Source organism: Camelus dromedarius, chromosome 3, assembly GCF_036321535.1.
Source record: "Camelus dromedarius isolate mCamDro1 chromosome 3, mCamDro1.pat, whole genome shotgun sequence".
NCBI classification, from domain to species: Eukaryota; Metazoa; Chordata; class Mammalia; order Artiodactyla; family Camelidae; genus Camelus; species Camelus dromedarius.
This window is the reverse complement of record NC_087438.1, coordinates 104,710,210-104,727,040: the sequence shown is the minus strand read 5'-3', so window position 1 is coordinate 104,727,040 and position 16,831 is coordinate 104,710,210. Positions and strand designations below refer to the sequence as shown.

The 16,831-nt window shown below is 39.2% G+C and overlaps 1 protein-coding gene and 1 long non-coding RNA gene across 3 annotated transcripts in view; one reads left to right on the top strand and one right to left on the bottom strand.

Annotated features, from left to right (window-relative positions):
- Positions 1-16,831, top strand: part of HTR4 (5-hydroxytryptamine receptor 4) — a 371,144-nt gene that overhangs the window by 194,125 nt on the left and 160,188 nt on the right. For both annotated transcript variants that reach the window (XM_010989466.3, XM_010989465.3), the window contains exons 5-6: positions 11,935-11,987; positions 12,200-12,444. The gene's annotated coding sequence lies outside the window, so the exon portion shown is untranslated. The remainder of the gene's footprint in view (positions 1-11,934; positions 11,988-12,199; positions 12,445-16,831) is intronic.
- The window catches only part of LOC135321019 (uncharacterized), a 59,346-nt gene that overhangs the window by 35,728 nt on the left and 6,787 nt on the right, over positions 1-16,831 (bottom strand). The window lies entirely within an intron of this gene.

Genomic DNA, 16,831 nt, shown 5'->3' with positions numbered 1-16,831 from the left:
AGAAGAGTTCCCTTTTCTCTGCGCCCTCACCAACACTTGTTACCTCATTGTTTCATTGTTGTTGTTGTTGTTGTTCATAGCCATCCTCACAGGTGTAAAGTGATGTCTCACTGAGGTTTTGATTTACATTTCCCTGGTGACTAGTGATGCTGAGCACGTTTTCACATATCTGTTGGTCATCTTTATGTCTTCTTTGGAGAAATGTCTATTCAGGTCCTTTATGTTTAAATCATGTCCTTTGTTTATTTGCTATTGAGTTGCTTGAGTTCTTTATAAATTTTGGATATTAGCCCCCTATTAGATATATGGTTTGCAAATATTTCTCCTGTTCCATAGGCTGCCTTTTCATTTTGTTGATTGTTTCCTTTGCTGTGCAGAAACTTTTTAGTTTGATGTGGTCCTATTTGTATAATTTTGCTTTTGTTGCCTGCACTTTTGGTGTCAAATCCAAAAACTATTGCCAAGACTGATGTCAAGTTGCTTAGTACCTGTTTTCTTCTAGGAGTTTTATGGTTTCAGGTCTTACTTTGAGGTTTTTAATTGATTTTTGAGTTGATTTTTGTGTATGGTGTGAGATAGTGGTCCAGTTTCATTCTTTTGCATGTGGCTATTTTTAAGCCTTACAACAGAAGGAAACCCTTCCATTTGCAACAACATGGATGGACTTGGAGGACATTATACGAAGTGAAATAAGCCCAACATAGAAAGACACATACTGTATAATCTCTCTTACATGTAGAATCTAAAATAATTAAATAAATTCAAACTCAAAGAAGCAGAGAGTAGAATGTAGACTGCCAGGAGTTGGAGGGGGGAGAAACGGGGAGGTGATGGTCAAAGGGTACAAAGTTTCAATTATGCAAGATAAGTTCTGGAGATCCGCTATTCAGTAAAGTGCCTGTAGCTAGCATTACTGTATTGTATACTTTAAATTTGCTAAGAGGATAGGTATTTATGTTAAATGTTCTTCCCACACACACAAAATAATACAAAGAACAGGAGAAAATTTTGAGCAATGACAGATATGTCTATGGTTGTAGTGGTGATGGTTTCAAGGGTATATATTTACCACTAAATGCATTGACTTGTATATATTAAATATGTACAGCTTTTGGCCTCAGTCATATCTTTAAAAAGTGGTTAAAAAAACTCAATGTGAATTTCATTTCTTAGAAAAGCCTTTCAAGAGCCTTAATTGTAATTAAATTATGTTTTCTCATAGAACCCTGTACTTCTTGGCACTTATAATTTACAGTTATGTCTTTATTTGTGAGATCAGCTGATTGCCATCCACCTCTCTTGCAAAACTATAAGCATCAGAAGAGAAACCAGGCCCGTTTTGCCACACATTACATGCATCCTAAGCTCTAGCAAAGTGCCTGACACATAGCAGGGACTCCATAAATGTTTGATGAGTTAATGAAATCTGGTTTCCTTTTGTCTGTTTCTGCTTCTGCTTTGAAGTGAAGCAGAACCTCGAAAATCTAATGCTTGAAAAATTAGACTAACTGTGGAGGCAATAGGAGAATTTCTCAGATCTCAAAATGGAGGCAGTTAGAATCGAATTTGAGAAGAGTATGAGTTGCAACAGATCATCACTTCTCATATTTTGAAAACTTGACCTCTGTTAATTAGGTCATTGTTGCTCCTTGTTCATCCTATTTTGTACTACTTACTGCAGTTGGAATTACACATTTATTTGTGTGATCATTTTATTACCATTTGTCTTCCCCCTGTGAGTGGAAGGACTGTGGACATTTTGTCTAAAAATTGTCAAAATAGGGAGACTTTTAAGGCAAACATAGAACTAGGAAACTGAATTAGATAAGATAGATGAGCTGGAAAATGAATCCATTCGGCACATTTATTTGTAACACAGTTTTTGGTCAACTTTATTTTTCAGCTCTTAATTTTGTCTGGTTCTTATTATTGTCAAGTTAGTTTAACTCTGTCTGATGCTCTGATGGGTTTAAAATATGTTTAACATACTGTTTTAGGGTAATGCCAGAGAAAGGCTGAGAATTTATTCATTCACTCAGTAAATACTGAAAAAATGCAAGATTACAAAAATATGGTCCTTGCCTTAAAGAAGCGCAATGTAGAATATACATACCATGTCCCTTTCCCATCCCTACCCCATCCTTGGCTTGCTCTTGATTCTATAAATTGGCATTTAGTTTAGATCAAATCTGGATTAATCCAAGGAGCTGGTGACCAACAAAGTTTGCACTAGTTTCTGGGTCCTCTCTCTGTGCCCAAGACATTAGCATGAGTGAGGGGGACTGTCAGTGTCTTGAATTCTGCACAGTCTGAGGATCCCCTTTTTCTGTCCCTGTGCGAATGAGACCCCAGCCATAGGATTTGACTGCAACTCTGTGAGGAATCAATTTCCTGCCAGTGAGGGAAGCCTGAAGGGCACTGGATTGCTAATTAGAAACGTTGGTTCCAACCAGGCTCATCTGCAAACTCACTTCATAACTTTAGGCAAATTACTTTTCTCCCTTTGGTCCTTAATTTTCTATAAGAACAAGAAAATGAAAAAAATTAGGTAAATGACTTCTAAGATCTTATTCAGGGCTCACATTCTCACTTTCTGCTTATCATGATACACATATAGTGAGAAACCACAACCAACTCCAAGATGAATGGTTCTTAGTTTACTGACTGCTCTATTTTGTTAAATATAATTTTTTAATGTCTCTGAAAAAACCAAGTTGAACCCCTTTATCAAGTCTCTGGCTGAAAACAGTTGAAGATTAACAGGCTCTATGGTATGAAGTAACAATTGAAATTCTTTCGGGAAAGGGAGGACTTCACCCTGATTTTGAGGATCCTTTTGAGGGACTTCCCTTTGGAGGAGCCCCAATCTGAAAACAGGCAGAAGGAGAGGGGTTTTTTTTGTTCAGAACAGTTAACATTTACTGAGATCTGTTACATGCCAGGCACAGTCCTAATTGCTTTGCATGCATTACCCACGTTTAATCCTCTCTACAACAGTATGCCATTCAAACAGAAAATTGAAAGAGTTCTAACAGGCCAGCAAGGAGCAGGATTCCTAGCATCAAGATGAAAGTGTTAAAGAAGCAATTAAGAATGCATTTTTATGAGTTCATGGCTCTGCAGTGAAATATCAGTGTTATTTTATTCACCAAAGACTTTCTTTCCTGGTCCAAAGCCACTAGCTATCCCATGTCACTTCAGCTTAAATCCCATGCTTAATTGTAAAAGATAATGGAGAGGAAGGAGTTGGCCTTACTAAAGAGAAAAAGGCCTGAACAAGTAGATGGAGGGGGAATGTGTGTTTGCTCCAGATTTATTAGCCCGGGGGATGGTTCATAAGTGAAAGAGTAGTTTGGAAGATTGAATTGAGGGAAATGAGCACGAGGATTGTATTCTATGATAAAATCACTGTGTTTGTTTGCAGGGGACTCAGAAGCCAGATTATAAGTGGCTGGAAGTGACAGATAAAAGCAAATACAAGAAGTGCTAGTAGGCAAAAGGGGAAGAGATAAGATGTGGGGTTATCTTGGAAAAAGGTGGAGGTTGCTTCAGGATGAGGAAGGTCCAAGGATGTGTGCAGGAAGGGAGCCAGTGGTGGAGGGAGGGAGGGAGAAGGGAGAGAAGGCGAGAGAGGGAGCACCCAACCCTCCCTTTAGCTGTTCTGCTTAGGTGTCTCACAGTTTCCTCAAAATTAATATTTTCCACCTTCTGGGAAAAAAAGTTCAAACCCATTTTATTCTAAACACTGACTTTATCATAGAATAAAATGAAGTTGAATAAGAACCATTTCCCCTCCCCATTTTTTCCCATCTCATTAAAAAGCATAACCCATACCTGAAACCTGGGAATCATCCTTGATTCTTCCTTCCCTGACCCCCTACATTTATAAAACAAGATATTTTGAGTCCATACCATGTAGCAGACTCTGTTCCACATTCTGGGGATTTCATGGAAGCTTTCCTCATGCCAGTACAGGGAGTCAGACAATGAACAAAATAAAAACCAAAATGACACAACATGTTAGAAGGTGGAAAGTGCCAAGAAGAACATTAAGGCAGGAAGAGTTGTAAGGATTGCTGGGGTGTGGGGGCATGCAATTTAAAACAACATGGTCATGGAGGGCTCTGTTGAGATTCATTAGAGCCAAGGTAGAAAGAGTTGAGGTAAACCATGAGAATACCCAGACATCCTGGGGAAAATCATTTCAGGCAAAGGGAACAAAAGAACTGAGAGCATGGCTTTAATGTTCAAGGACAGCAAGGGCGTGAGTGTGGTTGGAATGGAACAAATGAGTGGGAGAGGATGGCAGAACAGTGAGGGGGGTGCAGATTCTGCAGGACCCTTGGCTTATATGCTAAGCCATAAGAAGAGCCATCAAAGGGTTCGAGCAGAGAAATGACACAAGAAGTCCTTTCAAAATATTCCTCAAGCACATCCGTATCTTCCTATCTCTACCACCACCATCCTCATCTAAACCACCAGCATCTCTTGTTGAACCTCTTGAAAATCTCATGCCTGGCTTTCACATTTTGTTGCTCACCCTGTCAAAACTGCAGCTCTATGCAGCAACCATGTGATCTTTGGAGTGTATACTGGATTATATAACACACTGCTGCTCATAATGCTTCAGTGACTGAATTCCTCTCCATCACACGTAGTCAGTTTCCTTCTTTTGTACCCTCCTCTGGGCCTCATGAACCCTCTCTCCCTTCCTCAACCGACTCTCTCTGCCTGGCAGTCCTGCCCCAGGTCTTGAGAGACAGCCATCCCCACTCTCCCTCAACTAGTCTCCTTGCTAGTTCCTGCATGTCCCCCATGCAGTTGGTAAGTCTGTTTGTTTGCTTGCTTTTTAAGTTGTCTGTTTCTCCTGCTGGACTGTGAAGTCTGTGAGGGAAGAACTCCTCTGGCTCTCTTAGTCATGGTTGTGTCCCCAGAACCTACCATGGTGTCTGGCATGTTGTTGGCCACTTGTGAAAAAAATGAGTGAATAAATGACTGAGAGAGGGTCATAGATACAGACCCTGCAGTTACATATATATTTCTGTCATAGTCAGTTTGGGCTGCTATAACGGAATTTCATAGACTGGGGGGCTTAAACAAGAGATGTTTATTTCTCACAGTTCTGGAGGCTGGGAAGTCCAAGATCAGGGTGCCTGCAGTTCTGGTCTCTGGTGAGAGTCCCCTTACTAGTTTGCAGACTGCCATCTTCTCATTCATCCTCACATGGCTGAGAGAAAAATCATTTCTCTCCTGTCGGTTCTTATGAGGACACAAATCCCTTTCATAATGGCTCTACCCTCATGACCTAATTACATCCCAAAGGCCTCACCATCGTGGGTTAGGATTTCAACAGATGAATTCTGGGGGGAAATAAACATTCAGTCCATAACAATATACAAATAAACTGTATGATTAGGATAAAGGAAGTAAGCTTTGTAAGTTAGAAAAAGCCATCATTTCATAAGCTGTCTTAAACATTCTCTTAAAAGAAAGGGCAGCAGGTATAAAGTGAATACTTAAAGAAGTGACATTCTTTTAAAATGATATTTTTAGTATGTTCATTTCTCTTCTAATTGTTACTGCATTTATTTTGGTTCCCATGGGAACCTAGAGAGGGACTTTCCCTATTTTTCCCACCCCTATGGGCTTCAGCAAAGGAAAATGGACCATACAGGATTGATTCTTCAAGAGCTGCTTCATAATCTGCTGTTCATAGGGGATTGAGGACAACAAGTACTTACTGAGACTTGCTCAGTGCCAGATGCTGTGCCTGGCATTGTAGAAAAGGTGAACAAGATATAGTGCTTACCAGGGAGGTCAGGGGACCTACGCGAGTCATCTCAATACACGGTGATAATGCGATGGGCTGTGCACAAGGTGTTACGTCGTTAAGGAAAGAAGTCAAGAGCACTTCTGGAGAGTCAGTGCCTAAACTGTGTTTGAAAATTGTCCTGGAGTTAGCTGGAAAAGGGAGAGGGGGAAGAGTGGGAGGAAATCTCTCATCAGTTGTCAACTATTTTCCTATTTCAATTTAAAAACATTAAGAAGAGTTGAAACACACAAGGGAAAAAAATGAGAGGAATTAAACCTCTGAAAATTAAAAAAAATACATTCTACCCATTGCTTATGTCCTGTGCAAAGGATGGATGTGAGTCTAGGTAAAGAAAATTGTGAACTATATGAGAAAAGGAAATAACTAAATGTTTGTCATGTTAGGTGTTCCCACATCAAAGGAGTTAAGTAGCCACCTTTGAGATATAGTCAATAATTTCATGTCAGAGACTACCTTAGAGTCTGTGTGGGGTGGGGAGGGGTGTATCAATCTGAAGGGGCATAAACCTGACTAGGTGACTGTCTGCAACTAGTAGGAAGATAATTACCAAGCACCTGATAATGCTGTTGGGTAGCAGGTGGTAGAAGGGGTACCCTGGTTGGTCAAGGACTGGGATTCCAGCAAAACATACCAGCTATCTACAGCCATTTAAAAATAAACCAAATCCTTTCTAAGTATGTCTCAACAACTGAAGTGGACACATAATCCCTACGGACTTTCAAATTCTCTCTTTTCCTCCTTTCTCCCCACCACCTATCAAACTGCAGACTCTCCCTTCCAGTGTCTCTGCCCTCTTTCTCCCCAAATCCTCGTGTCCCTTCTGTTACCCTCACCCACATCATTTCCTTCAGATCCTGCATCCTAGAATCCCAAGAATGATAGGGAGGATCTCCCTTCCTGGGTGGGGAAGGACATCCAAAAGCTAATTATTTTTGTTTTCTCAAATGCTCATTAATAAAATCTGCAGAACTCAATTCCACTACAGACGTAAAATCCCAATATGTGAGAAGCAGAAGGAGATGGGGGATCTTAGTACAATGCTCTCCTTTTACAGGTGAGAAATCTGAGGTACATAGAGGGGAGGCCACAGTAGTTTCTCAGGACCAGGAACTATCTGATAAGTGAGGCCATACATTTATATTTTAATAGCTAAACTCCCTTGAATGAGGCTCAGAACTTAATTTCCTTCTATTGAATTCCCATCCCCAGAAGATAATGTTGTGTCACAGGGGTATCACAATGCTACTAAAGCTTCTTCTCATGAAGCCAGAATACATTTTTCTCTTCTATTTTATGTTTGAATGTGGTAATAACATTCTTTAAAATTGCCTTCCTTGTTGGCATTTTTATTGATTCTTTCTCCTCAACTACCCCAAATAATTAAATGCATAACATGGAGCAAAATGTATAGAATCATACAATGCTTATTCTTGGTTATAATCTGCCAAACTAAAAACTAATAGTGAGGTGCCTGGCACTAAGCCTAGAGGCTTGCAAGCCTCGTTCAAGCCTTACAACACTCCTGTGAATGAGGGGCTGCCCTGTTTCCCTTTCAGTAAGGCAAGGTTTGGGGAGATTAGGTTCCAGGTCAGATAGCAGAGCCAGGCTCAAGCCTAGGTATGGTAGAATTAACATATGGGAGCTTAATCTAGCTCTTCATTTCACTCATTAAAAGACAAAATAAATTAATTCAAAAGTGTAATCATTTTGCATTCCATAGTCTAGGTGTCATAGGTGGATACAATGAGAAGCCATTTCCACTGTGTGTAGAGCCCTGAAAAGGGTTTAATTTCAGTGAACTCTTTTCTATGGGCTGTGGGAAGGCTCATTAGACAGCTCCTTTGGGGTAGATCAACCAAAGTACCACTGGTGACAGTTTCTATATCTTATCAATTCCTGCTCTGCCATTCTATCTGCTTATTCCTCCCTGTCTTCTGGTGTGTGTCTCCTTGAAATCTTTTTAGATTCCTAGGTCAACAGCTAAGTCAGTCCTTCCTGAGCAGGTCACATGACTCGTGTGCACGCACGTGTGTGCATACACACACACAATGATTCTCTTTGCTTCACAGTTCATTGTCAATATTTTTCTGGTTCAAGTACTAACATAAAACTATTTTTACATTCCTATGATGATTATTACACTCTGCTTGTCCATTAACTTTTAATTATTGTTAAAAATAAATAGGATTTAGTCACTATTTATTTAACATTTATTTTTTTTAACATTTTTTCTCGACTTATAATCATTTTACAATGTTGTGTCAAATTCCAGTGTAGAGCACAATTTTTCAGTTATACATGAACACATATATATTCATTGTCACATTTTTTTTCTCTGTGAGCTACCATAAGATCTTGTATATACTTCCCTGTGCTATTCAGTATAATCTTGTCTATCTATTCTACATTTTGAAATCCCAGTCTATCCCTTCCCACCCCCCACCCATTTGGCAACCACAAGTTTGTATTCTATGTCTATGAGTCTGTTTCTGTTTTGTTTGTTTGTTTGTTTTTGTTTTTGTTTTTTTTTATTTTAGATTTCGCATATGAGCGATCTCATATGGTATTTTTCTTTCTCTTTCTGGGTTACTTCACTTAGAATGACATTCTCCAGGAGCAACCATGTTGCTGCAAATGGCATTATGTTGTTGGTTTTTATGGCTGAATAGTATTCCATTGTATGAATATACCACATCTTCTTTATCCAGTCATCTGTTGATGGACATTTAGGCTGTTTCCATGTCTTGGCTATTGTAAAATAGTGCTGCTATGAACATTGGGGTGCAGGTGTCATTTTGGAGTAGGGTTCCTTCTGGTATATGCCCAGGAGCAGGATTCCTGGGTCAAATGGTAACCGGACAGCTTCACCGGGGAATTCTACCAAACATACAAAGAAGAACTCATATCAGTCCTTCTCAAACTCTTCCAGAAGATTGAAAAGGAGGGAATACTCCCAAACTCAATTCTATGAAGCCACCATCACCCTGATACCAAAACCAGGCAAAGACACTACCAAAAAAGAGAATTATAGGCCAATATCACTGATGAACATAGATGCAAAAATCCTCACCAAAATACTAGCAAATAGAATCCAACAGCACATAAAAAAGATTATACATAACAACCAAGTGGGGTTCATCCCAGGGACACAAGGGTGGTTCAACATATGCAAATCAATCAATGTAATACATCACATCAACAAGAGAAAGGACAAAAACCACATGATCATCTTAATAGATGCAGGAAAAACATTTGATAAAATTCAACACCCATTTATGATAAAAACTCTCACCAAAGTGGGTGTAGAGGGAATGTATCTCAACAAATAAAAGCTATATAGGACAAACCTACAGCCAGCATAGTACTCAATGGTGAAAAACTCAAAATTCAACATAGTCTTGGAAGTCCTAGCCACAGCAATCAGGCAAGAGAGAGAAATAAAAGGGATCCAAACTGGAAAAGAAGAGGTAAAAGTGTCACTATACGCCGATGACATGTTACTATATATAGAAAACCCTAAAAGGTTAACTGGGCTTTAATCAGAAATGCAAGCATAATGTAATTTTCCTTCCTCTCTCACCTGCCTATGGAGAAATCCAAATAGTGATAGCAACCGTTATTCAAGGTAATGAATTTCCCTGTAACTTTTTGTGGACCTAATAATGCCTTAACCTAATGGATGACCTTCTAGGAAGGATTTCAGTCTTGGTGGTGATAGTCACCCATGCTTGTGGCATTAACAATGTGGATAGCTTCTTCATATCTATTTCTAGTCTAGTCTCTCATCCACGGTCTCAATGCTTAACCTTCAAGTAACTTGGAGGCATTGCTTTCTAGATGTCTTTCAGCCAAAGCAAATTGAATACGTTTAAAACTGAACTAACTCATTGTTATACCAGAACTGTGCTGTTCAATATGGTGGTCAACAGCCACATGTGGCTATTGGGCACATGAAATGCAACTAATCCAAACTGAGATGTACTCAAGGTGTAACCCACATTCAACTTCAAAGACTGAGTATAAGAAAAAGAATGCAAAATATCTCATTAACGGTTTTTACATTGATTACCTGCTGAAATTATATTTCACATACATACAATTAAATAAAACATTATTAAAACAAATTTCACTGGTTTCTTTTTACTTTTTAAAATATCACTATTAGAAAATTTAAAATGTAGGTTATATATTTCTTTTGGACAGTGATATGCTAAAATATCAAAACTGGGAGGGACTATGTAATCTTACCCTCATTTTATGATTGAAGAGTGATAACAATAACTTATTATTGAGTAAATTTGGCATGCCTGATAATGTACCTTAGCACTTACATGTATTATCTCATTTAATTTTTATTGTAATCCTGTGAGGTAGGTACCATGGTTATGCCCATTTTAGAGATGAGGTCTACAGCAGGGAATCACTTGTCCAGTGTTACGTAGCTTGTAACTTGGATGCTGTCTGTATAGCTTCAATTCCTGTGAATGACGGAATACACAAGTACTTTTCAAGCCATAGGTATGTCTCCATAGGTCTTTCTCACTGAATCCATCTTTCTCTGGTGGCCACTATCTTATGGTCTAATGCCTCAACTCTCTTTGCCTCCAGTTCTGATCTCATTTTCCCTTTGAAAAGAGCATATGCCCAATTTAAGGAAAAAATCTTTTTTTTTTTTTTTGAGCAGGGACCTGTACAGTTACTGCAAAATTGAGTTTCTTAACTACTAAGGGAAAACGAAAGTGGCAAGATGTTAAGCGCTGTGATGGAAAGTGAGTTTCCGTTTTGCCTAAAGCTGCATCCTGCCTGTCACAGCAATGCACGTGCATGTGGCTATGCACACATACACACTCATACACGTGTTCACACACATCACAGATCACTCTTCTGAGACTTTGTAGATATTTACAGTGCACTTGCATCTTAGACTTGGTCTCCAAAATTAATTGAAAGGTGAAAATAACATATGGGCAAAATTACAGTGTCAATAAGTTTCTTTATAAAGGACAACGTTGGAAACCAGCCTGCTATCTCGGAATAAACCCAATTCAGCTGACTTCTTCTCCATCTTAGAATGGATTGCTGCTTCTTTAGTTGAGTGTCAGGTGATGTTGGTTGGTTGTATTTAGGGGACATGTTATATGAAAAATGTATCACTTTAGACACTAAAATCACAAAGCACAGTGAAAACGTTTGCCAGGAAAACTGAGAGCAAATAAGGGAAACGAAATTCGCTCGTCCCATCTTGTGCTAACTCTACGACATGCAGTCGGGAATGGAGGGCAGAATTGCCTTGATGTATTTAAACTGTTGTTTTTCTCTATTTTTTGACAAGCATATAAAATTGAATTTGGCAAGTAAAATGAAGTTGCGTATTATCTCCCATCCCTTCTGGTAGATAATATTGGCTTCTTATGGGTCCATGATGCATGAAGATCCTGAAGGAGGAGGATTTTATGAGAGCGGAGTGTGAAGTATGTCACTCTGGTGGGCCTGAAGAATTCATGATTTCATTCACTATTCTTACAAGAGTGGCTGAGTAGCCTTTATATCCGATGCTGTACCAGGTGCTGAGGAGTCAGAGATGAATCAAGAGACCATCCTTGTCTTTAGCTGCTCAGAAAATTTAAAGGGTTTCGTCATTTAAAAAAAACAAATGCCCAGGAGCCTTATGGGTGTTGTTCCTGAGGGGTCAGATGAGTAGTTTACCTTTTATCTCAGTGTTACTACTGTCATTATCATTATTGTTAGAAAAAGGAGGAGCCAGAAACTAAAAGGAAAAGGAACATGGAAAAAGGTCCTAGTACCAGACTTGCTCAACTGCAGAAGGCAGTGTGTAGAGTGGAAGGATGCTGAGTTTTGGAGAAGCCATGATACAAACTTTGTGAGAACTTGCATGGAAAAGAGTTAGACTAGAATGGCAAATTGTTGCCTTTTAAAGCATTTGTGTTTTAAACTGCATGGGACAAGTGCAGACAAGAGAACTAATCTATTAATGAACTAGTGTCAATCTTACATTAGAATCCTGTTCTTCAGGTAATTTTACTGTGTAACTTACCAAAAGTTTTAAAATGTTGATCTTGTCTAATTACCTCATTTTCTAGACTATACAATGAAGCTTGGAGAAGGGCCATCAAATTTTCAGTTCATTTGCCAGGTAAATATTTACTTTTTTTTTCTTTTTGCTTAAGATTTTCCCCCTAAGATCATGATAATTTTGCTTTGTCTTTAAAAGCCAATTGGTTAATTCATTTCAAAGGCGCCTCTTTGACTTTGTGTTCTTAATCGGGACTTTATTATATTTACTGGTGCCAACAGGAGAGAATATCTATATCAACTTTGTACTTTCTTTCATTTTCTCTCCTCCAGGTACTTTATGACCCAGGCTGCCTTCTGGATCAGAAAGATACTGGAAGCTGTAAAACACACAAAGCCAGGCTTTGTTATCACCTCAGTGTGCGGAAGGACACCAGCCCTGAGTGTGTGCTACCTCATGCCCCTGTCACATGCTCCTACGTCTTCCCTACTCCACTTCCCCGGGTCCATCCCTGGATAGAAGATGGAAGAAGCCAGAGTAAAACCTGGCTGCCTGGGCTGGCTGCCCTTACATGGAGGTGAGTTGCTCTGTTTCTATGTTCATGTCTGTTTAGAGTGTGTGGAACGCACTCTCTGTTTTGACAGCTTTGTCTCAGGCCACACCTGCTACTCTGAGCTCTGAGAGTGTGGTCCTCGGCATGACTGTGAGGACAGCCCAGTTTGCCTTTGGAGTCAGGCTGCTCCATTCCCATCGCTCTGAGCCCAGATGTGGTTACATTCAGCAACTCTAGTCTCCCTCAACACAGCAGATGCCAGCTGGTGTTCCCAATTAGCTATGTTATCAATGCTTAGGACTCTTTTCAATTAAGAAATATTTTTAACACATTTAAAAGAAAGCATATTGCTTTTTTTTTCTGATCATCAAATAAGACTTACTCAATATAGAAAATTTGACAAATACTGAAAAGTGTAAGTGAAAAAAGCAAGCATGAACTATGATTCTGCTACCAAGAGACAACAACTTTAGTATTTTGTGAACTTCTTCATATATTTTTAATCCTGTACCACAGGCATTTCTATAAGTGGGATGTTATTAAATGTTATGTTAGGCTTTCTACTCTTTTTCTCTTAATAATATCTTGTGACTATTTTCCCATATCATTTAATAATAGTCTGTGAGGCCATGTTTGATTATGTTTGTGTGTGTATACACATGTACACAATGCTTTCTAGTGATTTCCTCCATCATTTAAAAGTCCCCTTAGACAGAGAACTATTTCAGATTCCTGTATAAAACTAATCTTAAAAAAAAAATATGGTGAAAAACAAACACTAATCTTTATGTGTAGCCCTAGAGCTCCCACAGATCACGTATTTGGTGTTTCACTCCTTTTACTCTGTGGCTTCTTTGTGACTAATTGTATTATCTTCATCTTTTTTTATATCAAAGTTTAAAAAAGTCAAATAATGAAGTACTTGTAGGTAGAGTGATAGTCATCTGTCTATTTTCCCAACCAACCAAGAATCAGCTGTCTCCAGAGAAGAGAACTTTTTGTTTGAGTTCATCTATCAGGACTGTTTAATTTTCAAATTACAAAAATACCAGCTATATTGGTCAGGAATAGGTTTACTGAATATAATAGAAAATACAAATTAATAGTAGCTTGAACACTTTATCATTTATTTTCTCAGGTTAAAAAAAACCTGAAGATATGCAGTCAGTCTTTGCTAGTAAGCTCCACATTCAGTAGGGATCTGGGCTGTGCAAGTATCCTGCTCCCTCATGGCTTCCATTTCCAAAGTTTCAAAATGCTTGCTTCTAAAGCAGCTCTGCTCACACAGCAGGAAGGAGTAAGGAGCAAAAGAAATACGGCATGCTGGATCCGTATCAAGCACCTTGAAGGAGTCTTCCTGGAAAGTCCATATGGCACATCTTTAAAGTTCATTGGCCGGAGCTCAGTCATTTATTTGGGATCAGTACACCACTGAATAAAATTGGAGTTTTATTACTCATAAAAGTAGATGAAGAATATTGTGTAGGTAATCAGAAAACATATATTGCTTTATATAAGTAAATGATTTAAGGGTTATTTATGGCTTCAGGTACAGTTTGATCCAGCTGATAATAACATCCTCCAGACTTTTGTTCCATTTCTCAGAGATTCTCTAGCTCATCTTACTTATGCATTGTTTTTGCCCCTAGACTGTCTCTCCCCAGAATGACAGAGATGGGTGGAGCATTTCATGATATGTATCCTTACACCTTACTGTCCAGAGCAGGATACTTCTCTACTTCTTTACTTGTGGTTGTTTGTTGACCTCCCAATATCACATCCTCAGTTCCTTCTGTGGTCACTTCTGCAACTTTAAATAGCATAATAAAACCATTGCTTATTCCGTTAACCACAGGGATGGACATCTCTTGACTCCTATGTTGTATGATAAGGACATTAAGGTTCCTTCACCCATTCATCACACCTTTCCACTTTTACCTCTCCAACTTTGCCAGTACCTTCATTTATATAATGTTGAGATTGAGAAATAGACATTCTGACCATCCTAGTTAAGTCTTCTTAAATGCCTCAGAAAAAATTCTGGGCTGGGGCGGAAAAAGATAATTAAAGCAAGCACAGTGAATGAAATGAATAGTGTATGTAGAGAGTGAAAGAAGAGGAAGGGCTTTGACATTTAAGTGTTAGCCGGAAAAGGAGCTGGCAAGAGACTGAGATTTTCAAACCTCAAAGAAAGAGAATCAATGAACTGGGGGAGTAGCAGAGGTGATGTTGAACTTCGCACCTGGAACAGGGGCTCTTGCTTTAGCATTCCTAGCAGGTGGCGCCCAGCCTGTGCTTTGGTACCTACGGTGCTAGACGGCTCCAAATGTTACGACAGTCTTACACCAGGCTGAATTGTTTCTCTGTAATATCCTAGCCCGTTTTGCCTTCTCATGCATTAAAAGTCCAGTTCGATTTTATTATTTCTCTCTGCATAATAGCTCTTGAAATAGTATGATAGTTAAGTGACCAATACATATACTGTCATCAACCATTAATGTTGCTTATACACTGCTGTTATTGTTAAGATTTTTTACCTCATTGTTGCACTCAGCAAAGGCTTTGAAGGCAGACAGCCTGAATTCTAATCTTGGCCCTCTCCCTTTCTAGCCATGTCACGTCATCTCAATACCAAGTTCCTTTACCTTTCTTAGCAAAATGACTAGCAAATTGTATGCGTTCAATAAATGTTGTGTAGTCATAAAATAAAAACAGCAATAATAAATGCCATACGCTCCATTTGCTACCTATGCTTACCTTATTAACTTTTACAATGTGTTGAAATTATCTGTGTCCAACTTTATCTCCTCTGTTGGCTCTGAGTGCTTTGAAAAGAGGGATACATCCTCTTATCTTATTTAGCATATCCCCCATGGTTGAGTACAGGGTCTGCCACAGAGAAACTAGTAAAACATCTGTGGGACAGATATTTGCCAACCCCCTATTTACCCAGGTTGCCCTTCTTTCAACATGAAATGATAGCTCGAATCATCCACTAACCACCCTACTGTAAGTGCCTCCTTATCATCTGTGGGAGACCCCACAGGAATTCCACACATGTGCTCAGCATCCGAAGATGTCAGCCATACTCACTTTGTCCCACTCTGCTCTGACCACCTCTGTTGCCCACTGTGCTGCTGGTGATGGCACCACCAGTATCTGTGCCAAGGAGTCTGGCTCTGAATGATCTGCCTCTCCAGGGGCAAGGACAGGCTTCCTCCTTGAGTCTGAGCCTTGCTTCATTACTTGGGCCCTTGAACACAGAGTCTTGTCATATGCTCAGCCTCTCACAAATCCTTCCTGAAAGCACCTATTGGTTTTTGCTTCTAATCCTTTCTCTCTACAACTCAAACCAGTCCATGGAATCTGGTAAGGTGGGAGGCTGCTCTCTATCCCCCACTTTTCTCTTCTACTCACTGTAGCTCTGCTCTCATTAGAACTCTATCTTCTAGAAGCAGGGGGAAAATCTTCCAAGTTTGTGAATGGGGTAAACTGATATAGTGCAGGGGACAATGGGCAGTGTGGAGAAGGAAGAGATTTGTTCACACTAGCCAAAGGTAGTCAAAAATGTCCCATTAAATATAGTATTTAAAATTTATATCCAAATACTCTTGTCCATGTTAAAATTCAGTTTGCCATTTCTTGAATGTGTAGTGTTTACACAATTCTATAACTTAGTTAAAACTCACAGAACTGCATACCAAAAAATACAGCAAATTTTTACTACATCTAAATTTTAAATTAAATTATAAAGTTTCAGTTGTGCCAGAGTTTTGCCTGGCAGATCACACTCATGATGTTTTTCTTGTGACTTGGCTGTTCTTGGAAGATTTTATTTTCTAATTTTCCTTCCCAATAGGCTAAATATTCATTTGTTTGATTTTTATTGATAATAAAACATGGATTAGATAATGGTCTTTTCAAGCATAAATAGATTAAACCCAACAATATGAGGAAGTCTAGAGGACAAAGAACAGCTAAGCACAAAAAAGGGCCAGGAACCTCTTATCTGGACAGTGATAACTCTGCTTGGCCGCCCTTTATTTGCCTCTATTCTCTGCTAATTCAGGCAACCGGCTTTTCATGTTCAAAGCAGGTTCACACAGACTAAGAGCACCCTATCTTTAAATTTATGTGATCTCATACTCTCTTGCTCAATCCTGTTAATTCCCATTGGAACTGACTGACTTCTGGGCAGATCTTTCCTGATTAGAGGCAACCTAAAGCTTCTCACCTCCTTCTCTAGGTCCTCATCCACTTTTCAGTTGCAGACATAATGTCACAGCATCTGAACCACCTGTTCCTTTTCACAGCCCCTCCTGCACACAAGTCTCTTATCTTATCACAGAAGTCAGTGATCATCCTTCCATCCACATGGTTGTGGGTTTCTTTGGCCTCCAAGGGCCCTTGG